The following is a 27,418-nucleotide window of genomic DNA, read 5'->3' on the forward strand; positions in this document are numbered from 1 at the left end:
GCCTTCACCCCAATGGGTGGTATGTGTCTTCCTCAACTCGCGTCCTCTACCAGAGGCCTGAGAGTTTGAGGGTTCTGCGCAGTATCTTAGCTTCCTAGCACTGCACTCTTCTGGACAGAGAGCTCTGATTTTCTGGATCTGTTGGAGCCACTTCACCCACTTAGGAGTCACAGCCCGAGGGCTCTACACCACTGGGACCACTTTGGCCTTCACTTTCTACATCCTCTCTCGTTCCTCTTTCAGGCCGTACTTCTTCCAGCTTCTCATATTCCTTCTTCCTGATGTTGCTGTCATTGCCTGCTATCTATATCATCCACCGCTGTCTTCTGCTCCTTGTCTATTACCACGATGTCTGGTTGATTGGCCAGTACCTGCCTGACCATCTGGATTGGAAGTCCCACAGAATCTTAGCCCTGTGCTACTTCCACAACCTCGTTGAATCTCCCATCTGGGGTCTTGGGAGGGTCTAAGCCATACGCTGTGCAATGTCCTGTACAATGCCAGCCACCTTGTTGTGCCGTTCAGTGTATGCTGTGTCCTGCCTGCATCTTACATCTGCGCACTATGTGACGTCCTCTAGGCCCTCTTGCACAGTCTACACCTGGGTCCTCTCAGTGTGGTAGACCCCCTGCTTCAATGGATTGTGCTCAGTGCCTGTCCGTTGCTGCTTATGATTTCATGCCTCAGTGCTGTCTTTTAGTCCAGCCCTTTCCAGCCACTGGTAGATTTCCAATGTCAGCCACCTCAGCTATTGTGATGGTACATCCCATGCAGGGTCTTGTTTGCCATGGCACTTCTTTCTGCTTGGTCTTCCCCTTGTCTGCTGCTGCCTCAGGCATTCTCTCAGCAGCTCGTCTTTGGAGGCCATCTACTGATGTACTCTTGGAATGTTCCGGGTTTGTCCAGGACAGTGGCTTTGACGCTCACTCAAGCCCCGCCCGCCTTCTTTCCGGCTGGTATACAGTCTCTGTGTGGACTTGGGGTGGAAACCTCCGTGCATTGTGAGGAGCTTCCGGGTTTTCACATCGGCAGCCGAGGGGAATTTTTTTTTTTTTTTTTTGTGAATAGCTATGTGAAACAGAAGTAAGTTCCATGGTAATGAGCTCAGTCTTTTGAATGTATAAGACACTTGCATTACTGTGAGTGACATACAGAAAGTTTAACTGCAGTATTGCTTCCTGGTCAGAGGCTTCTCTTCTATGCTTTTGCATTTAATCCAAGTGTGTGAGGAAATATTTTAAAGTTAAAGTTAAATTGTCAGTTTCTCAGGTTTCCTCCATCTGTCTAGCTTGGTGTGTGGTGCATGTTGTTTTCCATCATTGTATTTCTTTTTTTCATTTTCACACATGATAGTCTGGGCTACTTAGGAAGTAGTAGAGTTTCATCACCTACAGCAGTGATGTTCAGACTGGGGCTCTCAAGTCGCTCTTTAATGTGTCAACCTGTGGCTCTTTGCAGCATGTGATATTAAAATTGATTTAATTATTAACCAATCAGGATGCTTTCACTATGTTATTAACCAACTGTAGTTGGTCATTTTGCTTTGAGTCTATATATAAATAGTAAATGAAACAATGAATTCACACTACTGTGGCTCTTTTGGGTAATGTTGATCACTAATTTGGCTCCTGAACCACTGCGGTCTGAGTATCACTGATCTACAGATTCTGTAACAAAAGAAAAATCTCAAAGACAAACCAACCATCATTGAAGAAGAACGAGCATAGACAAAGTTGCATCTTCAGGACACAATTCCTGTTCCTGTCCCTTTTTTAACATAGTGAGTATGCTCTACTGTTATGAAAAGGGGGTCATACTAGTCATATCACAGATTTATTCATGAAAATATTTGTGAAACTTGAAGTTTTCACAATTTACCATGAGTAGTTATCCTTCTGAAAATTCACATCTGAACTTTGATATTCTTTTATTTACTCAACTGGCCATTCAGTCAGGGTGCAGCAACAATGCCACATGACGACAATGACAAATCATGCACCATGAATATATGAAGGGAATATTTCATTGACAAACCACACACTGATATGTGTTTGTATAAGATATTCAGTCAATGCTTTGAATAATAAATACATTTGTAGAAGCCAGGATTAATTGGCAAACAAGTCACAAAGTAAAAGAAGGGCTAAGTTTGCAAAGTAATTTATTCCACAATGAATAATTCAACTAGCTCTGACCGGCTGTATTTTGCCATTCAAAGTATACTTTACCACAACCATTAGTTCCACCATTCCATTTTTTTTTGTTGGGGGGGGGAGGAGGGAAGGTGACTGGGATTTCCCAAAGTAATTTGAATGTACAAAAGACAATCTAATTTATCTCCCCCATGACATGTAACTTGTACCACTGATTTCCGAGGGTGACACCATCCTGAAGGCTATACACAGTGCTTATTTGTTCAATATTTCAGGAACTTCTCTGAAAACCTCCCAGACTTTGCCTGCGGCACCTTCTACGTCCCTCTTCAGATCCATGGAGGAATTCTTCTCAGAATGGTGACAGTTACTTAGGAGGATGATTATGATATATCCTTTGTATGGCCTTCAGGGCTATATCACTCTGTGGATGTCACTGATAGTTCTGTAAGCTCCTACTGCAAACAGTTCTAAAAAGATATTTTCCTCCATCAGTACTTTAAACTCAATGGGCAGATTTCTTCCCTAGTGAAAATTCACCAGGGATACATCTTGCCCAATGGCTTTGAAAGTTAAAAAGGTTTCATATTCCAACTGCTCACTCACAAACTGTTCTTGGCTTTGTTCTTTTGGAAACTCCTGCATCTGTTCTCTAGGGAATTGTCTTAACTTCTAAAATCTTACATGTATATTGGAAAAAAATACAAATGCACTCCAGTGTAAAATTTCTCCAGCACTGTCACAACTATGCAAAGTTTATTCAAACTCTTAACACTGATGAGACAGAATATTAGCTATGTTTAATCAATCAACCTTTCGCCTCTCTTTTGTTCCTGCTTATTCTGTTCAAAGAAACAAATATAAAACAAAACACAACTGGGGAAGGGGGAACACTCATCCCAGTCCCCTCCAACTCCACGTTTCTAGAAAAGCAATGTTTTTAACAGTTATTTAAAAAAAAGTTAAATTTGTTCTCCTTCCCCACTTATTGAAGGTAAAGAAGTGTTTCTTATTTCTTCCTCTACAGGCACTCTAACAACTCCTCTCCTTATCTACTGTTAAAACTCTAGTATATTTCTTGCTTACTTCCTCACTAAGGTGCTTCATTCTGTGCCCACTGAAATCTGATGCCACTCCCACTGATTCATACAACCTTATCCTTTCCAAACCCAACCTTCATCTCATCTCAATTCTCCATCCCCATCAGTCTAAGATTAAACCTCAATTGATCTAAGTGATCTAAACAGGAAACTGATCTCACCCTTAATTATTGCAGAGTGGCCATTCTGTTGTAATTCTCAAGTCACCTTCCTTTCCTACTCTTGTCGTCACATCATCCAACCGCCACATCAATATTACTGTCCCTTCCCCCCACATCTCTTGTATGAAGCTCATTCTTATCACATTCAGGACTCTGCCTTTTGTGCATTTTTATGTTCAGCATACCCTGGACACCCCTACGTTGCTTATCTCTCTGCTCATGTTTCAGGCCCTTTTTCTCTCCCCTCCCTCCCAGTCCTAACTTTTCTCTTGGATTCCTTTTCACATTCATTTTCTTGCCTTCTTTCATATGGGCCTGTAAACTAGGAACAGCCATCCTCGTCTTCAGTCCCTTTTATGTAACCCACTTATTTCATGAAGCTTTCCTGCATTAATCAGCAAAGTATCTGGGCTGCATTGTAATGGAAATCTTGTTCCATGTACTAAGTGTCTGAATTGGAATCTAAACTTTTTGTGTAAACAGACTTCATCCTATTTGTTTCTCCAAAGTGAACTTAGTGTACTTTACGAATAATAATGCTTCTGTCTTGCACTATCAACACAAAGTTTCTATCATCCTTCCACAAAAGCAACCGCTACAGGTTAATAGGCATTGTAAGAACCAGCTCATGGAAACGTGGTATAAGAGGATTCATCTTTTACTGCACAATAGTGTGAAATACAAGGCTTTTCTTCCCTGTTAAGTCAAGAAATGCCCCCAAAAGCAACAAGAAAAAAAAAACCCAGATATTTCACTTAACACGTGAAGCTTTAAGCACCAAGCTATTTACTTACAGATCTGAAGTTCAGATATACTGAACATTGAGCCTTTTCTTATGTGTGATAGAGTCAGGATCTTATACCATTTTTTAATCTCCTCCTTGAAATTTGATTTAAGGTGTGCTTTCCTAGACGCTAAACAGTAAGGCTAGTGTAGTGACTTGTGACAGGTAAGTTGGAGAAAAATCAAATTCAATTTTCCCTTTCCCCTCCTTCTCAGGGAAGGAAAACAAGAAGATCAGTTCCATCAGGTTATATATGTAGGTGGGAAACTCCATAAAAATAGTTGTTGGGAGTGGCATGTGGGGTGGAGGAAGAGAATCTTGCAGTTACATGCAGTCACTATTGTGCTGAGGTAGTAAGGCAGATTGGGGTTTGGTTTGGTTTCTGCCAACATGGTACTGCACTGTAAGTCCCACATGAAATAAAAAGCTTTAGGAAGAATGTGCTTGGCCTGAAAACACTATTTTGTTTTGAATGTTATACTAGCTGACTTATTTCCACCAGTTTACAGGAATGTAAGTGGGAAATCTATATTACAGCATAAATTTTAAGTCAATTAAATAAGAGATGTCTGAATTGAAGTTGCTTATAGTGGTGACCCAAGCAATAATATTAATTCAGTCAAGAATAATTTTATGAAGTCATCAAGTCCAGCACAGTTTTACACTGAAAAATAAAACCAATGGAAATGTAATAATTTCTGCTTTAAAATCAGCAATCATCTTCCCAAAACAAATAGTGCTCCAAGGCCTGGTCTACACTATGCGTTTATTTTGAATTTAGCAGCATTAAACCGAATTAACGCTACACCCGTCCACAAAATTAAGCCTTTTATTTCGATATAAAGGGCTCTTCATATCAATATCTGTACTCCTCTCCGACAAGGGGAGTAGTTCTGAAATCGAGATTGCCATTTTGGATTAGGGTTAGTGTGGCCGCAATTCGACGGTATTGGCACTACATGAGCTATCCCACAGTGCACCACTGTGACCGCTTTGGACAGCAATCTGAACTCTGATGCACTGGCCAGGTAGACAGGAAAAGCCCCGCAAACTTTTGAATTTCATTTCCTGTTTGCCCAGCTTGTAGCGCTGATCAGCACAGGTGACCATGCAGTCCCAGAATCAAAAAAGAGCTCCAGCATGGACCATATGGGAGATACTGAATCTGATCTCTGTATGGAGAGATGAATCTGTTCTATCAGAACTCCATTCCAAAAGACGAAATGCCAAAATATTTGAAAAAATCTCCAAGGCTATGATGGACAGAGGCCACAACAGGGACTTGACACAGTGCTGTGTAAAACTTAAGGAGCTGAGACAAGCATACCAGAAAGCCAAAGAATGAAATGGATGCTCATGGAGGGAGGAATGACTGATGACTGTAGCGACCCCACAGTTCCCATACTCTCTGAAAACATTTGACTTCTTGGCTGAGCTCCCAAAACCTGAAGGGTCAAAAACATTGTCGCGGGTGGTTCAGGGTATATGTCATCAGCCCCCCCCCATGAAAGCAAAGGGAAAAAAAATTGTTTCTCACCTTTTTTCAATGTCACCGTATGTCTACTGGCTGCTGCTGGCAGACGTGGTGCTGCAGTGCTATACAGCAGCATCCCCTTCCCTTCCCTTGCGGACGGCATACGGAGCAGTATGACTGATATTCGTCATCCTCGTCCTGTGAGAGCTCCTGGCTGGCCTCAGTGAGGTCAGCTGGGGGTACCTGGGTAAAAATGGCAATGACACCCGGTCATTCTCTTCTTTAAGTTTTGTCTCCTGGAGATTCACTCCTGCCTGGAATATCATAGCAGCTGGAGGCTGCCCTCCTCTCCCTCCTTTAATCTCTGCTTGCAGAGGCAATAAAGTTAGTGTTGTTTCTTATTCATGCATTCTTTATTATTTCAACACACAAATGGAGGGATAACTGCCACGGTAGCCCAGGAGCAGTGGGAGGAGGAGGGAAGCAACAGGTGGCATTGTTGCAGGGGCACCCCCTAGAATGGCATGCAGTTCATCATTTCTGTGGGATCTTTGGGGCTCTGACCCAGAGCAGCCATTTGCCTCTCTGGTTCCTTAGTAGACTTGCCTGATATTCTAGGCAGGACCGACTCTCCCTTTAGAAAAAACTTAAAGAAGAGAATGACCTGGGGAGTCATTCCCATTTTTGTCCATGCGTCCCCGGCCGACCTCACTGAGGCTGGCCAGGAGCACCCATGATAGCAGCAGACGGTACAGTAGACCTGTTGACCGTCTTTGCTAACTTGCAAAAGGCAAGGGGATGCTGCTGTGTAGTGCTGCAGTACCATGTCTGTCAGCAGCATCCAGTAGACATACGGTGAAAGTGAAAAAAGGTGGAACGGGCTCCATGGTTGCTATGCTATGGCGTCTGCCCGTGCAATCCAGAGAAAAGGGTGTGAAATGATTGTCTGCCACTGCTTTCATGGAGGGAGGATTGTCTGACAACATTTACTCAGAATCACCCACAACATTATTTTTGACCCATCATGCATTGGGATCTCAGCCCAGAATTCCAATGGGAGGGGGAGACTGCAGGAACTATGGGATAGCTACCCACAGTGCAATGCTCCAGAAATTGATGCTAGCCTCAGTATATGGACGCACACCTCCGAATTAATGTGCTTAGTGTAGCCGCGTGCACTCAACTTTATACTATCTGTTTCCAAAAATCGATTTCTGTAAAATTGGAAAAATCCCATAGTGTAGACATACCGCAAGTCTTAGTGTGGGTGTGTGTGTGCTGGGGGGAACACAAATTCAGAATGAAGCGTTCTAATGATCTGAGGCACATGATACACAGGGTTGAGAATCATTTAATTTTATATACGGAGTGGTGTTGTAGTTATGTTGATGCAGGATATTAGAAAGATAAGGGTGGCGAGGTAACAACTTATATTGGACCAACTTCTGTAGCGAGGAAAGCTTTGGAGCTTATGCAGTGGTTGTCTTCAGGTCCAGACCAACAACACTGCATGCAGGACATCGCTTAGGCATTTAACAGCAGGAGAGGGTTCACGGCTGAGAATCTTGAGTACCTAAGTTCCTTCAGGGGTGGGGCGTAGGCATTGCTTGTTGGCTCAGCTTTCCTATCTTCTACCTTAGATAGCTCCGTTCAATGTGCTGCCTTTGTGAATTCCATTTCTAGGTGCCTAACTCTTGCTATGCATAGTTAGGGAGCCTAGGTGCTTAATTCTGAACTGAGGATTCATTGAATGGACAGCCCTACAGTTACTTATGACAAACTTGAGCCTACATTCTCTTTATGGAACTAACTCTAAGAGAAAAGAGATATTACTTTGATTCTCTGGTTCTTTGTCTTAACTGATTGACCATAGAGACAACATCTCTTCCTCTCCTGGGTATATCACAGATCCTGATAAGAGAATGATGATGTTTCAGAAAGCAGGCCTAAAATGCCAATGGTTTTTGTTTTTATCAGCACTAGTGATACTATGTGTGGGCTTGTCCACTGCATTCCAGTTTCTCCAGAGCTTTTAGGAGGGCAATGAACTAGCATATTCTTATTATCTATTTCAAATTATGAACTTATAGAAGTTACTGAGAAGAAGTCAGATGCCTAGGTTTCAGAGTATAGTATTTCTTTTAAAGAAAAAAAAGAGCAAGTTTCTTAATAACCATTTTCCAATATTTATAACTTAAAGAGTGAAAGGGGGAATTTCTAAAAGTTTTCATTATTCCCTCCCTCCCCACCCACACACTTTGAGCAAGTAAAGAGATTTTTTTTCTTTCAAGTTTTGAATTTAAAACATATTTTTAAAAGAAAACATTCTAAGCTTTTTTCAATCTCCTCCCTCGCCCCACTATAGTTGTCAGTAACAAATATTCCAAAGTAAAATATATAAAGTAGTTTATCTGTGGCTATGTAGTAACCAGATGAGTTCCACCAGTGAGACAGAACACATGTTTTTTCTTTGTATGCACAGGGCACATATGATTCAACTCCTTGATAGAAATATACTGCTGTTAAAGGGAACCAATATATACAGTGGCAATTCTTATATTGTATCCATTTGATAGATTTGGTTTATAACTATTTCTTTCTTAGTACCCAAATTGGAAGAAAGATGGGAAAAAAATCTATTTGACAATATTACATAGATATTTGACTCATTTCAACCCCTCCACTGAAGTGAAGAATATTTTCAGGACCATTTCTGCTTCTGTTGAAGTTGTTAGTATCTGTTTTTGCTGTTGTTGACTAAACATAGCAACAAAGTATAATGGAAAAACTCAGACTGACTTCAGTGAGCACCTGCCCAATCAACAACTGTTCTGCCTGCAAAAAAACCAAAACAAAACAAAACAAAACAACAACAAAAAACGGCAGTGTGGTAAAGTAGATTATTTGGTTATTTATCATATCCCATTAATGTAACAGCCCTCCTGGAAAAGGCATAGTTAAATGTTTTGTCCTGTTCAGTGTTTAAATTTTGCTTGTATGTTAACTTTTATAATTCACATATATGAATCTAGGTCAGGATTATTCTCTCATAATTAACTAATTATTCATCACAGTCCATGTTTCCATGTTCACTGTATGTAACAGACACTTTATTTATTGAAAGGCTGCTTTGGCTTTGGCAGGCTTTTGTTACCATTTCCACTTAGATTAATTCAATAAATGATCACACATTTACTTTCCTTGGATCATTTCCTTAACTACTCTCCTATTTCCCTTAAGACCACTTTCATACAGATATTTGCCAGTGTCACTCACTCCATGCTTTTTTAGGCACAACTGGAGTGTTCTCACAACTAATTGAAATAATTGCAGAGAAATGATTTGTAAGCTGTGCAGAGGGACATCACAGTGGAAAATGTGTATGTACCGCTACTGTAGTGCTGGTTAAAAACAGTATTTTTCCAATCCTGGTTATATAACCATATGAATATACTTTATACAATCTAATGCAAGCACCATAGAAACATTTGTTCTGGAATTCTGCAAAACTCCTAGATTTAACAAACAAAATGTAAAAGCCCTTTAAAAAAAATCTCCCTTAGAGAAGACTTTACAAGGAATATATGGGTAAACTGGGTTGGTAGGCACAAATCCTGGAGTAGCTGCATAAATAAGAACATAAAAATGGCCATATTGGGTCAAATCAAAGGTCCATCTAGCTCAGTATCCTCTCTTTCCACAGTGGTCAATGCGAAGTGCCCCAGAGAGAATGAACAGAACAGGTAATCATGAAGTGATCCATTCCCAGCTTCTGGCAAACAAGGCTAGGAACACCATCCCTGCTGATCCTGGCTAATAGCCATTGACTGACTTATCATCCATGAATTTAATCTAGTGCTTTTTTGAACCATATTGTAAACTTGGCCTTCAAAACATCCTCTGGCAAGGAGTTCCACAGGTTGACTATGTGGTGTGAAAAAAATGCTTCCTTTTGTTTTAAACCTGCTTTCTATTAATTTAATTTGGTGACCTTTAGTTCTTTTGTTATAAGAAGGAGTAAATACCACTTCCTTATTTACTTTCTCCACATAAGTCATGATTTTTAGACCTCTATCATATCCCTCCTTAGTCATCTTTTTTCCAAACTGAAAAGTCTCAGTCTTATTAATCTCTCCTCATACGGAAACCATTCCACACCCCTCATAATTTTTGTTGCCCTTTTCTGAATCTTTTCCAATATATCTTTTTTGAGATGAAGGGACCACATCTGCACACAGTATTCAAAATGTGAGCATAAAATTGATTTATATAGAGGCAACATGATATTTTCTGTATTATCTATCCCTTCCTTAATGATTCCCAACATTGTGTTCACTTTTTTGATGGCTGCTGAGTGGATGTTTTCAGAGAACTACCCACAATGACACCAGGATCTCTTTTTTGAGTGGTAACAGCTAATTTAGACTTCTTCATTTTATATGTACAATTGGGATTATATTTTCCAGTGTGAATTACTTTGCAGTTATCAACATGGAATTTCATCTGCCATTTGGTTGCCCAGTCATCCAATTTTGAGAGATCCTTTTGTAGCTCTTTACAGTTTGCCTGAGACTTAACTCTCTTAAGCAGTTTTGTATCTGCAAGTTTTTCCACCTTGCTGTTTACCCCTTTTCCAGATCATTTATGAATATGTTGAATAGGACAGGGCCCAGGACAGACCCCTGGGTGACACCACTATTTACCTCTCTCCATTCTGAAAACTGACCATTTATTTCTACCTTTTGTTATCCCAACTTACTGTGCTTAAGAGCCTTTGGTGAGGGACCTTGTCAAAGGCTGTCTGAAAATATAAATACATTATATCCACTGGATCTCCGTTGTCCACATGCTTGTTGACCTCCTCAAAGAATTCTAGTAGATTGATGAGGCATGATTTCCCTTTACAAAAACCACTTTGACTTTTCCAACAAATCATGTTCATCTAACTGTCTGACAATTTTGTTCTTTCCTATAGTTTCAACCAGTTTGCCCAGCACTGAAGTCAGATTTACCGGCCTGTAATTGCCAGGATCACCTCTGGAGGCCTTTTTAAAATTGGCATCACATGAGCTATCCTTCTGTCATCAGGTACAGAAGCTGATTTAAAAGATAGGTTACAAACTAGAGTTAGTAGTTCTGCAATTTCACAATTTAGTTCCTTCAGAACTCTTGGGTGAATATCATCTGGTTGCGGTGACTTATTACTGTTTAGGTTATTAATTTCTTCCAAAACCTCCTCTAATGACACCACAATCTGAGACAGTTCCTCAGATCTGTCACCTAAAAATGACGACTCTGGTTTGAGAATCTCCCTCACATCCTCAGCTGTGAAGACTGATGCAAAGAATTAATTTAGTTTCTCTGCAATGGCCGTATCGTCCTTGATTGCTCCTTTAGCATCTCAGTCGTCTAGTGAGCCCACTTTTTTTAAGCAGGCTTCGTGCTTTTGATGTACTTAAAAATAATTGCATTACTTTTTGAGTCTTTGGCTAGCTGTTCTTCAAATTCTTTTTTGGACTTTCTAATTATATTTTTACACTTCATTTGCCAGCGTTTATGCTCCTTTCTATTTTTCTCACTAGGATTTAATGTCTACTTTTTAAAAGGATGCCTTTTTGCCTCTCACTGCTTCTCTCTCTTTTTTGTTTAGCCACAGTGGCTCTTTTTTGGTTCTCTCACTATATATTTTTTTTAATTTGAGGTATACATTTAAGTTGAGCCTTAAGTTCTAAACAGTTCTAAAACTTCAAAGCTATGCTCTAAAGCCGCATACACTCAATATTTAGGGCTGCCATTTTCAAGTAGGCCTAGAGGAATTAGGTCACCAAATCTATTGGCTTTCAGTAAAAGGTCAGTGCCTAACTCCCTTGAAAACCAACAAACCAGCACTTTAGAGCAAAGAAATAGAACAGGGAGAGATCTCTGCTACATTATGCTTCCCAAAGTCATTGGGAAACCAGTGGAAGTTACTGCAGGGTTCACATTGCTTCCACTATGTGCTGTGGAATGGCTCCTGGAAGGGGACTGTCTGTTCAGCTCCCTTGGGAAAAGCCATGGCAACATAGTTCTAACAGGATCTATACTTTACACATGCTGCCTCTAAAATGTCTGCTTGTTATAGAATTATTCAGCTGCTAGCTGAATAAAAGCTGTTCAGAAACCGGTTCTCTTTAACAAACACCTCTTTAAAATGACTGATTCTGTTCATCATGGCAGTAGGAAGCATGGGACTTGGGTGGCAATAGGAAAGCAAAGCGCCTCTGCATGAATAAGCCTTACCTATCTAATTCTAGATCTTAAGGTTTATGTTTCTGTCCATCATCACAGTTTGAGTGACTTCCACATGAAAATAGCTGTAGTGAAGTCCTTAGTGGACTCCCTCATTCTAGAATGTCCCAAAGTAGCCATCTGTTCATCCTGCATTTTGTGAACTGCCTTGTCCCATGGCAGTGTAGTGTCATGGGGGTTCGTAAAAATCAAAATTTAGTCTATGGTGTAGTTACAGCTTTCTTTGAAAGTTAGGATCAAGGAATTAAACTGCCATTGGAAGCTGACTGGGAAAGAGTGGAGAGACTTAAGCATGTGGTGGATATGCTCACAGCAACCTAAGCCATGCAGAAGGGGGGCAGCTGAATTCTGTACCAGCTGGAACCCGTACACCATTTTCACATCAGCTTCAGATACTGTGAGTTATAGTCATCCAGCAAGGAGGTGACAAATGGCTGGATCGCTAAATAGGAATAACCAACTGAAGGAGATTTTGGAACTCTGATTGCAGGACATTTGGAGAACAGGAATCATTCTGCTGCAGAATTCTGCTTACCCCCATTACTCATTATTGAGATTGACAGTTCAATGGAGAGGTGCATCACTATCCATACTTTAACAAGGGCTGCCTCCAAGATAACACACACACTTGTCTTTTGGAGGCAGCTCTTGTTAAAATATGGCTAGTGATGCATATATACACAACTCCCTCAAAATACCTTATGGATTTTTTGGTGGGGAGGAAAGAGGCGCTTATGCACCAGAAGCTGGGAACTAGGGAATGTAACACAAAAATACTTTCTCTTAATTATCACTACAGAGGGAAAGCAGGCAGGCAACACTACTTAGTAAACACACTCATATTAAGTGCATTTCTCTGAAAACAGTTTATGATTTTTGTGACAAATATGCTACATAGACTGGCAATGGATAACAGTGCTCAGCTTGAGTCAATGGTTTTGAGAAGGGGGAGATAAGATGAAGATTTTTTCAGGTTGCTGAGAAAGGGATTCCTTCCCTGGGAAATTCTTTGAAAATATCTAAGTTGGTGACATCTGTTGCTTTTTAAAGAAAAAAGCATTTACTTTTTCTGAAATGTTTTTGTGAACTCCAGAGAAGTCATCTGAAGCCAGACTGATATTTCATTACCCAGGGAAGGGCTAAATTCCTTCAAAGAGAGCAACGATACCCTATTTGGCACAAGAAACTTCAATTTTTTGAGGAGATGGGCAGTGGATTAGTGAGCACTGATAAAATAATTCCTGCAATGGACACATATCAAGTTGGCCATTGATGTACTACTGCTCTTATCAATAAAAAGAGCAAACACAACAGTGTTCTAATATATGTATCACAATGATGTTTAAGCTGTCAGTGATTAGGACTCCAACTAGAAAGTGTCTAGCACATTCTGTCCCCTTGATAGAGAGTGGAATTCATACAGATGTAGGATGGTGAGTGTAGCTAGATCATTGAATGTAGGCATTCCCACTTGTATTGAAGATGTAGGGAAATAAGCTATGGTCGTAGGAACAGGCCTCAGGAAGTATTGATTAAAATGAATCTTGTTAGCATGTTGCTGCTGCTACTTCTCCAGAAAAATATCCTGACAGTCCATTATTCTGCAAGCTCAACCGATTGATCGGTGTGTGATTACATGGCAGTCCGGACAGAAAAATAGCTGGACACCATGCTTTTGATTTTTATTTATAAGTGAGACCAGGACAGCAACTTGGAAATATAACATTTCAGGTCTATTAAATTCATATGAATCCCACAAGGTTTGGCAGAACTTTAAAGCTATTCATTTACTGGTGTTGCCTGACACATTTGCAGAGTTTAAAGCAGTGTGTGCAGATTACGAGACTCCAGCCACATGGGAAATACAAAAAAACATGAGAATGGAAGCTAGTGGTCCTTCAGTTTACAAGGGTTTCAATTTACAAGGTTTTTGATTAATGCTGCAATAAGTAGCAAGTTGTGAGTTTAAAAAAAAAAAAGCAAACACAAACATTCAATCCACTGAAATTGTTTTATTGATAAAGTCTCTCCAAAGGATTTACTCAGTATTATTTATACAACTGTACCACCTGGGTCTCCCAGTTATGGACCAGGACTGAATTGTACAAACAGAGCCAGAAGATGGGTGTCACTCATACACTCTTAAATAAGTGTTAAGACATGCAGCCTCCTTCGAGCTGAAAAGAGAGACATTTAACTTGAGTTTATGACAAACATTACTTGTTTAATCAGAATATAAAAAAGTCACTTTCTCAGTGTTTTTGAGGTTGGTGTACAGATATCAGAGATCCAGATGAAATGCTGGTAATGTACATGCATTGAGGAAAGCAAGCAGAAGTGACAAAGAACATTAATCCTGCTATGAGTGTCTGTGTGGTATTTGTGACCCATGATCACAATTTGGGAGTATGATCAGCTTTCACCAATGGCCAGGACAGATATTTGCTTTTGATGAGGATGTTGTAACCATTTATTTCCTTGATATCACAAATCATACCATCATATCATCCCCAAATTATATTTTTGCAATGTGCTTTGTTTGGGGCTACATCTTAAATCTATCTGGACCAGAAGGTAGCAGTTTGCTTAATAAGATGAGTGTCTTGCCCTGAGCGTATTACAGTACTGCTTTATGATCAGGCCTATAGATGCCACTTCAATTGCTGGTTGGACATATAAAGATTTATAATGATCAAATACATGCCTGATTTAGAGAGATGGTCACTCTCCGCCTGTGATGCTTTGCTAACTGCAGCTTCAGAAGTCACTTGAGCTGAAACTCACTTAGGATTAGAAAGAGCTACTGGAAGGTTGTTTCCAGCCTCCAAAAGGCTTTGGAACCTGTTAACTCATGTTGTCTGAAATAGCTTCAAGTTTGATGACTTAAGGACCATCTCAATGAAGGGGCTTTAGAAAAGCCTTGGTGTTTGAGGGGTATTCCTTAGGAAGGATGGAGTATTTTCCCCTTTTAAAAAAGATGCTGCATCTCGGGAGGTTGCTGCTAGTTGTTTCCTTTAGGTGTGTTTTAAAACTAATTATCAGTAATGCCTCAAACTTGCAATATTTATCTTTCTTGCACTGTTACAAATCCTTGCTTTGCCTTCCAGCACACCAATATTTGCCATGAACCTGGCAGTCTCAGACCTAAGTCACTACCACTTCAAGTTTTGCAATAAAATCCTCAATGGATAATGAAATATTTGCTATCTTTTTCTTAACATGACTCCAGCAGCTGGAGATGAATGCAAGAAACTCAGTTTCATTTACTACTTTTAAAAATTGTAATCTGAAGAAAAGCTTGAAAACGTGAACCTTAAATGCTCGAACCTCAAAGGCAAATCAGAACCACCTCAAATTTCTTTTAATCATGATTTTTGGATGCCTGCCTCATCATTTCTCAGCACTTGAGGCTGACACCACAGAATCAGATAGGTGTGTAAGGAGGGGGAAGAAAAGAGCAAAAAAAAAAAATCTGGTGTAGACTGACAGGTAAAGGACATATCTTCCTAATCCATCAGAGCAGGATTGGAAGATGCAACCATGCTGACCCTGCCAGGTTTGGGAGCCTAGTTTCCCAAAAGCAAAAGAGAAATAGGCCTGGGCTTAGCAGAGTTACAGAATAGATTCAGTGAGGTAATCTTTGTTCTGTAATTCATTGCTTTTCTGTAGTCTCAGGCCTCAAAGAGTGAAAATAGGGACACCTTTCCCTCCAAAAGTGTTGAGGTTTAAACACCCTCTTCCCTCCCTCAAACAAAAACACACCAAAAAAAAAAAAACACACACACACCACACACCCTTTTCCCATGCAGCAAAGGCCAGCCACAATTGCAGACCCTATGCTCCCCCAGGAGGACACTGTCAGAGACCAAGATACTCCAAAAGGGGTGGAGAGAGATTGGGTCATGTTTCCATGTCCCTCTCCAGCTAGTCTGCAGACTTTTCCAGCTCTGGGCATGGATGCTTTACACCGCAACTTCCCAAGGGGTTACACAGGGTATGATAGGGAAACTGCACGGAGACTTTCTGCAATGCAGCTACGCCTGTACCCCCCACCTATATCTTCAGTTAAGGTCAGTGCCTCCTTGGCACAGTCTTCATCATTCTATAGCCAGGTTCTGCCCTCCCTACTGTGTAAAGATCCACTGACGTATTTTATCTAAAAAAATAGAGTGTTGGGTGATGTGGCCATTGATTTTGATAGTGAGTTTATTAAATGAAGAAAGAAAGCAAGACAATAAAAGTAAAACAAAGGTGAAGCTAAGAGGTAGGGCACACTTAGATTTGTTCTAATTTTAATATCCTGTGAATTCCATCTCCTAAATTTTGAGCGCAAGTTATAGCTGCTGTTCTATTCTACCCACCAACAGCAAGTCATTGCTAGTTTACATGATCTCAAAGGGCCAAGTTCACGAGCAAAGCCCCCAGCTGAAGTAGACAGGATTTGTCCCCATGTAAGTACATTCAGGACTAAAGAATGGAATCCTGATCCCTAACCTGCAGCAATGCCACTTTACAATCCTTATTAATGCAGGTGGGGTGGAGGGAGTCGAGATGTGATCCACTGCTGGCTGTCATGCCAGATTTTGGCTGGAGGTTCCGTACTGTTCATGGATCCATAGGATTTAGTCCCATCATACACCCCAGCCCATCTGCAATCTGAACCCATGTTTCTGCTTAGAGGGCCACGTTAAAGAAGTATGGGCTGGATGAATGGACTAAGGTGGATGGAAAGCTGGCTAGATCATCGGGCTCAAAGGGTAGCGAACAATGGCTCCATGTCTAGTTGGCAGCCAGTGTAAAGTGGAGTGCCCCAAGGGTCGATCCTGGGGATGGTTTTGTTCAATATCTTCATTAATGATCTGGAGGATGGTGTGGATTGTACAAGTTTGTAGATGACACTAAACTGAGAGGAGTGGTAGATGTGCTGGAGGGTAAGGATAGGATACAGAAGGCCTTAGAGAAATTAGAATATTGGGCCAAAAGAAACCTGATGAAGTTCAACAAGGACAAGTGCAGCGTTCTGCACTTAGACGGAAGAATCCCATGCAATGCTACAGACTAGGGACCAAATGGCTAGGCAGCAGTTCCGCAGAAAAGGACCTAGGAGTTACCGTGGACGAGAAGCTGGTTATGAGTCAACAGTGTGCCCTTGTTGCCAAGAAGGCTAACAGCATTTTGGGCTGTATAAGTAGGGGCATTGACAGAAGACTGAGGGATGTGATCATTCCCCTCTATTTGACATTGGTGAGGCCTCGTCTGGAGTACTGTGTCCAGTTTTGGGCCCCACACTACAAGAAGGATGTGGAAAAATTCGAAAGAGTCCAGCAGAGAGCAAAAATAATGATTAGGGGTCTGGGGCACATGACTTATGAGGAGAGGCTGAGGGAACTGGGATTGCTTAGTTTGCAGAAGAGAAGAATGAGGGGGGATTTGATAGCTGCTTTCAGCTACTTGAAAGGGGGTTCCAAAGAGGATGGATCTAGACTATTCTCAGTGGTACCAGATGACAGAACAAGGAAGGAGGTTTAGTTGGATATTAGGAAAAACTTTCTCACTAAGAGGGTGGTGATGCACTGGAATGGGTTACCTAGGGAGGTGGTGGAATCTCCTTCCTTAGAGGTTTTTAAGATCAAGCTTGACAAAGCCCTGGCTGGGATGATTTAGTTGGGGATTGGTCCTGCTCTGAGCAGGGGATTGGACTAGATGACCTCCTGAGGTCCCTTCCAACCCAGATATTCTATGACTCTACCCAGCACAGGGTTGTGCACTGTCACTTTTCATTGGCTTTTTGCTCTCTAGTCTCACCGTGTCCTACACAACGCAAGTATAACATTTCCACAGGCGTTTAAACCAGGAACACCTATGGAAGGGACCAGAGCATTTTGTCTAACATGCCCATACCATAGAAAGTTTCCTCCAGCTAGAAGCAGTTACTTGGAATCTTAATACAGTAAAGCAGTGTTTCTCCATGGCTGGTCCGTGGACTGGCACTGCTCAGTGGCAGCCTGTTTGCCAGTCCTTGAGATTTCCCTGACAGTTTAGAAAGTCAGCAAGCCGATCCCAGGTATCAAAAAGGTTGAAAATGCTGCAGTAAAGGAATTCTCTTTCAGAACTCTGCTACTCTGACTGAAGAAATTTTTTTTTTTAGCCTTTCCGTTGACTATAATGCTTTGAATCTCCGTCTACAAGAGAGTCTAAAGAAAAATAAAAGATGTGAACCTTTTGTTAAATGTGACAGATTTCTTCTCTTTTCACTTATAGTCACACAAAACATCTTAAAATACAGTGTGGTCTTTTATGACAGACATTAAAAGTTGTGAGATCTCAATTTCTTAAAAAAACCCAAAACTTGGTTCTTAAAGCAAAATATCTTTGATTTTTAAAAGAATGTTCTGATAAACCTAATTTCAGTTTTGAACATACTCCAAAACAAGTTTGGCCTTAAAGATACAGCTCTGTTCAAAATTCCCTCCCCCCTCACCAAAGGATGGGCTACAAAACAAAGTTGTTCCCTCTCCTATCTCCATGAGTTAAGCAGAAATTCTCATTGTATTTCCCAGTTTTTAAACTTTTAAATTTGAACAGATACATAAAGTAAGAACACAAAATAAAATAAAGATAATGTTTAGCAGTATCTTGGAGAGCTTTTAAACTCACAGGACAAAATATTCACTTGGAGTACATGTCCCAGACCTGAAGAAGAGCTCTGTGCAAGCTTGATATCTTCTCTCTCACCAACAGAAGTTGGTCCAATAAAATATATTGCCTCCTCCCAGGGCCGGCGCTTTCATTTAGGCGGCCTAGGCAATCGCCTAGGGCACCAGAATTATTGGTGGGCGGCATTTTGCTGGAGGGGGTGGCAGGCAGCTCCAGTGGAGCTGCCACAGTCGTGGCTGCAGACGGTCGGCTGCTCCGCGGCTCTGGTGGAGCTGCCACAGTCGTGCTTGCAGACGGTCGGCTGCTCGTGCGGCTCCGGTGGAGCTCCCGCAGGCACGACTGCGGCAGCTCCACCAGAGCCACGGAGCAGCCGACTGTCTGCAGCCACGACTGTGGCAACTCCACCGGAGCCGCGGGACCAGCGCGCGGAGCGGCGAAATTCCTGTCCGCCTAGGGCGCTAAAACCCCTAGCGCCGGTCCTGCCTCCTCCACCTTGTCTCTGTACTACTGACGTCGTATTTGGGACACTGAGGCCAATACCCATACTATTGTACAAGTACCTCTGAAGCTTTAATACATATTAAGAACCTCCATTTTACCTTTCATCCAAATTCTTTTATATATATATATATGCCAAGTGTTTCACCTGCTAACACCAAGCCTGAATTTGACCCTATTATATCTTCAGCAGCACAGGGCACCCTCGTATTATGCCTACGACATTTGGTCTGAATGGACTTTAGTCCAATAGTGGTTTAGTGTATCGGTGCTGGTGGCCTGTGATATACAGAAGGCTAGACTAGATGATCTGGGGGTCTTAAGATCTGAGTTTGGGTTAGAAGAGTGCCACATACTGAACCATCCTGTAAGAAATAGCCTGAATTAAAGCCCTGGAACTAAACCCTTCTGAGATTGAGAAATTCAGATCCGGAACAGAAAAAATATGGAGTTTGAGTCTGTCACTAGCATCCTTCATCAGCCTCATATACAGTGTTCCCTATGAACATGCATGCTCCCAAGCCAGACACAGGCTCTTTCAGAGGTGAGATTTACACAATTATATTGATTTAATAGTGCTTTTTAATACTATAGATGTAATTTATTTGTTTTATTCTAGTTACTGTGCCTATTTTATGCTGTTCTTTTGAAAGGAAAATAATCTCAGCTAGGTTAATCCCAGTTTAAAAAAGCCACACACAGAGGCAGGCACGTACACACAAGACAATTTCTTAAGGCCCAATTTAAAATTGTGCTGAGCACCTCTTCGTATTAGTCCCCAGTAGTACCATTCAGATTTGGATGGAAATACATTATTTATCAGACTAGAGGAAGAAGTCCTTAGACAAACAATAGATACTGCAATTGAAAGTTGATCTAATTATCCTCATAAAGAAGGCTGGATTTTGAAGGATCAGGTCAATCGTCTGTTGCCTGATTCTATATAAATTGTTTTCTTTGAGGCATTTTTAAATAAAGCTGTGTCTAACATCTTCTTTAAAAATCAGCCCATGTCACTCTAAGATACCTGCCGCAGGTGGCTGCAAGCAACAGAATAGCTATGGCCATACCTGCTGCAAAGCCTCTGTCATTTCAAAAATCAGTTTTGTTTTAATCAATATCCAGTTAGATGAGGTACATTTTTCAGCATTTTATTTGTTATAGGAGCTGGGCTGCAAGTAGTTTCCGGTGACCCGCATTTTCCAACCTCTCTCATAACAGCACCAGACAGGAGTGATAGCAATATAGTACCAAATACAAAAGCCAGTATTTTTTTCAGCTTTTCCTTTACTTAAGTGGTGAGTTTCTAGAGGTGATGTTTAGCTGTGCAGACATGGGCAGAGAGAGGGGGCTTCAGCAGCATACCCCTGTGGTCATTCAAGGGGCTCTCACAATAAACACTTTCACCTGAAAGAACGCACAATTTTTGTAGCTTGCTCCCACTCCAGAGCAACCGCCGTTTAGAAGTACAGATCCCAATTCTTGGGTCCAGCTACCAGGCATTTGTTGCAAGTCATGATGCTTCGGTGGGGTTGGGGCACTGGTGTCTTTACTTCACCATTATAATTTCCCAAATGTTTCAGCCCCTAGCATAAATTATAACAGCCTCAGTGTTGCTTCAACCTACACCCAGCTGCCTACAATGTGTCCAAAGGATCATTCCAGCAGCCAGGAATAACTAGAGAGCAGATGGACTCTGGCTACACATCTATGTCAGGTGTAGCGAGGGGAGATGCAATAGAGCCATTATGGTGGCTCTACATCAACCAAGGATATTTGATATGCCTGGGGAATGATTGACTAGCTAGTTAAGCACCTTTATGGTACCTTTGCTCAATTACAGACATGGATTGTTATCTTAAGAGACATGATAACTAGGCTCATAATATTCAGAGACTTCATTAAAGATCGTTAACTTACAGTTTGACTAGCCCCAAATAATTTACTAAATAATGCTTCTAATATGACTGAATATTTTGCTTTTGATATTAGCTAGCTCTTTCAACAATGTTAACTGGATTATATTCAAATTTAGGCTCCACTGAAGTCTGTGGTTTAATATGTCTCCATACTTTACTTTTTAATTACTAACATAGAATTAACAGTCCACAGGTCTTGCTTTATGTCAATCACTCCCACTTTTTCCATGACGTGTCTAAGATTTACTTCATCTGCAAAGAAATTTAATTTCCTTGGTGAAAGGATCACTGGAGTTGTCTGGAAAGAAACCATCCTATTAACACACACATATGCATACACACACACAGACTTTGGAAGTCATCTTCACTCACACATTGTCATGGAGACATTTACAGCAAAAATTTTTTAAATTAATGGCACAACTAATACATTTGCCCTTAAAATCAGGAATGTCATTAAGTGATCTCCCTTCTAGTTATAATAGTTACTTCACCTTGCTCTGGAACAGTGGTGGCCCATAAAGGGTGTCAATTTAATCTAAAATAATTAGATATTGTTGTGGCAAGACCCCTGGGATGCAGCCTGGGACTGTGGGACCACTGTGCCTCCTGAGCTCTCTCCAGCCTGGGCTGTCTCTCATAATGCTTTGCTAGTAACCAACAGCAAACTCCTCCAGAAGCTGTGATCATGCAGCACAACAGCATGTGGAGCTCACACACGCAGGTAGATTTCATAAATGCTCGCAGAGCCTCTGATGAATCTCACAGAGAAAGACACCAGAGCCAACTCCCCCCAGCTCCCAGCACTGTATCTCAGGAATACACCACCTTGCACTGCTCAAGATGAGCAGATTTGCCACACACTTCATACAAACTTGCTGGTAAAGATAAACAGTTAAACAAATGTATTGACTACAAAAGATAGATTTTAAGTGATAGGCAAAAAAATCAGAGTTAGTTACCAAAAGAAATAAAATATAAGCACACAGTCTAAACTCGCAACCCTATAAAACTGGGCAACAACTAGACTAAGTTTCTCTCATCCCACTGGATATTGCAGTTCATAGTACACAGATTTCACCCTTGAAATTTGGGCCAGTCCCCTCAGTTAGAGTCTTCAGATTGTCCTCATGGCTTACAGCGTAGGTGGGTGAAGGAGAAAGGCTCAGCATGGCCCCAGGGCCGGCTTTAGCAAGTGCGGGTCCTGATTTGAACAGTTTCAATGGAGCCCCAGCAGGGATGACTGAAAGAAAAAAAAACACGTAAAAAAAAAACACGTGGGGCTTATACTCACCGGGCAGCGCTCCTAATCTTCGGTGGCGGGTCCTTCACTCACTCCGGGTCTTCAACGACACTGAAGGACCCGCTGCCGAAGTGCTGCCAAAGACCCAGAGCACCGCCGGGTAAGTAAAAATTAAAAAGGAGCCTCTAGCCAGGGAAGAGATTCTCAGCCACTTGCCCCCCGGCAGCCCTGCCACTGGGCGCGGTGCCCTCTTAGGCGTGGGGCCTGATTTGGGGGAATTGATGGAATAAGCCTAAAGCTGGCCCTCCATGGCCCCCCTGTATTCAGTTTTATACCCTCAGTCCATGTGCTTGGAAAAAACAAGTCCAGGCTTGTCTGGGTGCATTGCTGAGTCAGGCTGAGCAATTCCCTTGGTGTGGCCTCATGTAGTTGAGTCACTGCATTGTAATTCCCTTGCTGGACAATGGTTGTTGATGGGTTGATTGACACCTCACCTGGGCATTGGCTATTTTCCTTACTGTTGCCTCTGGGAGCCAATATCTGGCTGATTCCGCAACTTACAGCATGTTTTAGTGACTGTCATACAACACAATTCTCATAACTTCATATGCATTAATGATATACATATAGGAATAGAGAAACGAGTTTCAGAAGATCGTAACCTTTCCCCTAATACATAAAGCATGCTTTATAAGGTAAGAACAATTATTATAAAACTGAGGAATATGGGGGTTCCAGGATGTTCCCCCAAGGTACAGAATGTCATAACTGTTACCTCAATACCCAGGGAATTCTCTTTACTTCATATTTACTCTAGGACATCTTTCATACTGCAAATACTGAGATTCTCTCACTGCATGCTTATTTAGGTCCTGATTCTGGCGTGAACCCCAGGTGGTCAAATCCTTGGGAACAACTTGCAGGATCAGAGCCTTAGTTATCTAGGCATCTGGCAAAGCTTGTCTTAGGCTAAGGACCTTTCCTCCCAGTAGAAAAATGTTACCATGCTGACTTATGATTCACTGTGATAACATCTTGTATGCTGCAAAATTAAAGAGGGTCCTGTTTGTCTGTCCAAATAGGCTTGCACACAAGCTTATCTGGAAGCTTCTCAGTGGATTTTTTTTCCCCTGTGGATTACATAGCCAGTGTCTCCCATTTGTGGAGTACAGTTCTGAGGTTCTGACTTCTTTGAAGATTTTATTCAAGCCTGACGGACAGCATCCTGAAGTAAGGACTGTAATGTTTAATCAGCAGTCAGGTTTGTCAGGCGAGAAGGCACAGTACTTTTTCTTAACTGCACCTCAGCTGAGTCTGCTCAAGCTTGAACTACCTAGCTCACACTGAACATGACTTAATATAGGCACAGTATAATCACGCATATGGAAAACTCCCTTTTTGGGCTTGGGCTGAAGCCAGCCCGATACCATGCTAGCAATATGAAATCTGAAGGAATATCTGAATAAAAAGAAAACACGCCAACTTCAGAGTTTGGCTGTCCCAACAACGGGATCTTGGATCTGAGACAGAGAGGACCTAGAGGCAGGACTGAGCAGTCCTGAGATAGGGACCCAGCCAATTTCCAGGAGAAGGCTTGGATTAGACAGTGTTATCTAACACCATTAAGACAGAATTAAACTACAGAAAGAGGGAGTTTAACCCTACATAGACAATCTATGTATATTGCGTATGTGTGAAAAATCTGTTCAAGATGCCCTTTCAAGCTTTATGTCCTCTCACTAGCATGGTCACTCCCACACTACTAATATAATACTTGTCCTTACAATAGGCAGCAGGAGAAACTGAAACCCTACAGATGCATCACCTGCATTCATGAGATTGCATTTAAGCCCTCAGCCCCTGGCTACATTCTGTTACCCCCAACACACAAGTTCCTCCCACATGCCTCTAGCCAGCATCTTTTTACATAGTGTATCCCTTATCTCTGAATGAGAGGTACAACCAATAAAGTTGCATGCATAAGGTAGTATGAAAAGATTCCTCTCTCATCTTCATATAATATTCTTGGAGCTGCAGCCCAGAACCCCTGGTCTACTAGCGAGAGAAATGTTAAATAAGTATAGCCTCAGCAATATGGGGATACATTTTCATGGTTAAAATTCTTTTACCGATTAGAATAGCTATTCACAACTCTGTACCAATTTCAAAGTACTCAAGGTGCATTTATGCATAAGTGGTGCCATAACACATCTGAGAGCTATATTTTATCATATTTAACGTGCATATTCAACAATAGTGTACTGTTTTTTGCTTGATGAGAAACTTGGTTATGGTTTATCTCCTATTAATGTCAAGTACACAATAGGCACCAAACAAAACTACTTTACAGTTCCTCTGATTCTTACTCTGTGTTCTACAGAACACCTAAGAATTGGATGTATGCTTATATTTGCTTCCACCTTCAGGGCTTGTAGCCTTTACAGCCTTTGGCTTGTCAGGCCTTCAGGTGTTGCCAATCCTCAGGCCAGCATCAGGCCTTTTCCATCAGCCCCAATCTGCTTCCTTTGACTAGAGCTAAACAAGCAGGGGCTAATTAGGTGCTTTTGCACTAGCACCCTGCAACGGGGTTCATTGCCTGAGTATGAGGACTTCTGTGCCAGGGAAGATAATGGAGCAAGTAATTAAAGAAATCATCTGCAAACACTTGGAAGGCGGTAAGGTGATAGGAAATAGCCAGCATGGATTTGTAAAGAACAAATTGTGTCAAATCAATCTGATAGCTTTCTTTGATAGGATAACGAGTCTTGTGGATAAGGGAGAAGCGGTGGATGTGGTATACCTAGACTTTAGTAAGGCATTTGATACGATCTGCATGAATCCTTATCGATAAACTAAGGCAAATACACATTAGATGGCGCGCTACCTATACAAGGCTGGTGCATACTGGCTAGGATACTATACTCAGAGAGTAGTTTTATGGCTCCATCCAGCTTGAAAGGTAATACCCAACAAGTGGAGTTTCTGCAGGGGTCTGTTTTGGGACTGGGCTCTGTCATATTCTTCATCAATGACTTAGATGTTGGCATAGAAAGTAACTTATATCAAGTTTGCAAGACAATACACACTGGGAGGGATGCAACTGCTCTGGAGAAACAGGGTCAAAATTCAAATAATGATCTGGACAAATGGCAGAAATGGTCTGAGGTAAACCGGATGCAGTTCAATAAAAGACAAATGCAAAGTGCTCCACTTAGGACGGAACACAGTTTACACCTAATGAAGGGAAAGAGACTGTTAGGAAGAGTATGGCAGAAGAGATCTAAAGGGTCAATAGTGGACCCCAAGCTAGCAAAAATACGAAGGTCAACAGTGTGATATCTGTTGCAAAACAAAAGCAAACGTTGATTCTGGGGATGGCATCTAACACCGTGTGATTGTAAACAAGCACCGAAGTCATTCTTCTGCTTCTACTCTGGTGCTGGCTTAGGCCTCAGCTGGAGTATTGAGTGTCCATTCTTCGCACTGCATTTCAAGAAAATGTGGAGAAATTGGAGAGGGTCAGAGAGAGCAACAAGAATGATTAAAGGTCTTGAGAAAATGACCTATGAAGGAAAGGCTGAAAGAATTGGGGTTATTTAGTTTGGAAAAGAGAAGAGCTGAGAGGGACCATATCAGCACGTTTTCAGGTATCTAAAAGGTGTCCATACAGGCGGAGGGAGAAACTTGTTTCACCTTAGCCTCTAAATGATAGAACAAGAAGTCAATGAGCTTCAAATGCAGAAAAGAACAGATTTAGGTTGGACATTAAGGAAAAAGTTCCTAACTTCAGGGTAGTCTAAACACTGCTAAATTGCCTACGGGAGGTTGTAGAATTCCATCTCTGGAGATATTTAAGAGTAGGTTAGATAAATGTCTATCAGGGATGGTCTAGACAGTATTTGGTCCTGCCATGAGGGCAGGGGACTGGACTCAATGACCTCTCGAGGTCCTTTCCAATCCTAGAGTCTATGAATCTATGAATTGTACCATGCGTGGCACTCTCTGAACTTTCATAAAGGATTCTGATGATCAGAACTATAAGTTTTCTAGGTAGCATTAGCAGCAACTTGTGGATAATTTATTCTATGAAATAACATACCTTTAGGAAGAAGCAATATTTATATAGACACCAGACAGCAGTGAGACTGACTGACTTTTGAATTCTATACAATACATTCCAAGTTCTATTTTAACATGGAACTACTTTACAATAAAATTTCAGCTCTGGCTTCAATTGGCCTATATCAAACCAGTAAGGACTGAAAGCCTGTAGTGAATACCCTCCTTGTATGAGCAAAGGGATTACCCTACTGGATCAGACCCATGATTCCATGCAGTGTTCTGTTGACACATGATGATTCATTTGAAAGGGTTTAAAAAACAAAATGCGCAATAGGTATAGATGTAGGATAACCTCTCATAGTAGGTGTCCCACTCATTCCTAATAAGTAAGGATTGGTTTATACTTGGAAATATGTTTACTATCTCTTCCCATATGTATTAGCATTAACTATTATAATGTCAGATATTCTTGCTATCCATATAAACGTTCAATCCCTTTTTGACTCCTGTTGAACTTTGGGTCTTTATGACATCTTTTGCAGTGAGTGCCACTGTCAAATTGCCTGTTGCATGAAAAAAACCAAAACAAAACTATATTTCCTTTTATTAGTTTGGAATTTTCCACCTTTTAATTTCATTAAGATCTCTTGTATCTAGATATATATATAATAACTTTTGCTTTTTAATTCAGCCTGGGCCTACGTATACATGGTTAGTCATTGCTGAATTTTGCTGACTGACTCGCAACAGGTATGACTCTCTCTTCATTTCCCTGCCTAAACCCTGAGAACCTGAATCTCCTCTCCATCACAGCAGTGCAACTCAGAATTAGGCTATTGAAATCAATGAAGTTACATTGCTTAAAGCAAGATCATAAGTAGGCCCTCCAAAGCTGTTATAATCTGGGGTTCTTACATGCATATCATTCTTTATTTTCTGGAGACACCAAAGGAGATATATGGAAGCAATTAGTGCCTTATGGAATTTCAGAATATTCGGAGAATTTTGAGTGCTTTTTTGTGGCCTGATCCAAAGCCCATTGAAGTCAATAGGAGCCCTTTTATTGATTTCAGTGGGCT

The sequence above is a fragment of the Chelonoidis abingdonii genome, chromosome 7 (genome assembly GCF_003597395.2).
Source record: "Chelonoidis abingdonii isolate Lonesome George chromosome 7, CheloAbing_2.0, whole genome shotgun sequence".
Classification (NCBI taxonomy): Eukaryota; Metazoa; Chordata; order Testudines; family Testudinidae; genus Chelonoidis; species Chelonoidis abingdonii.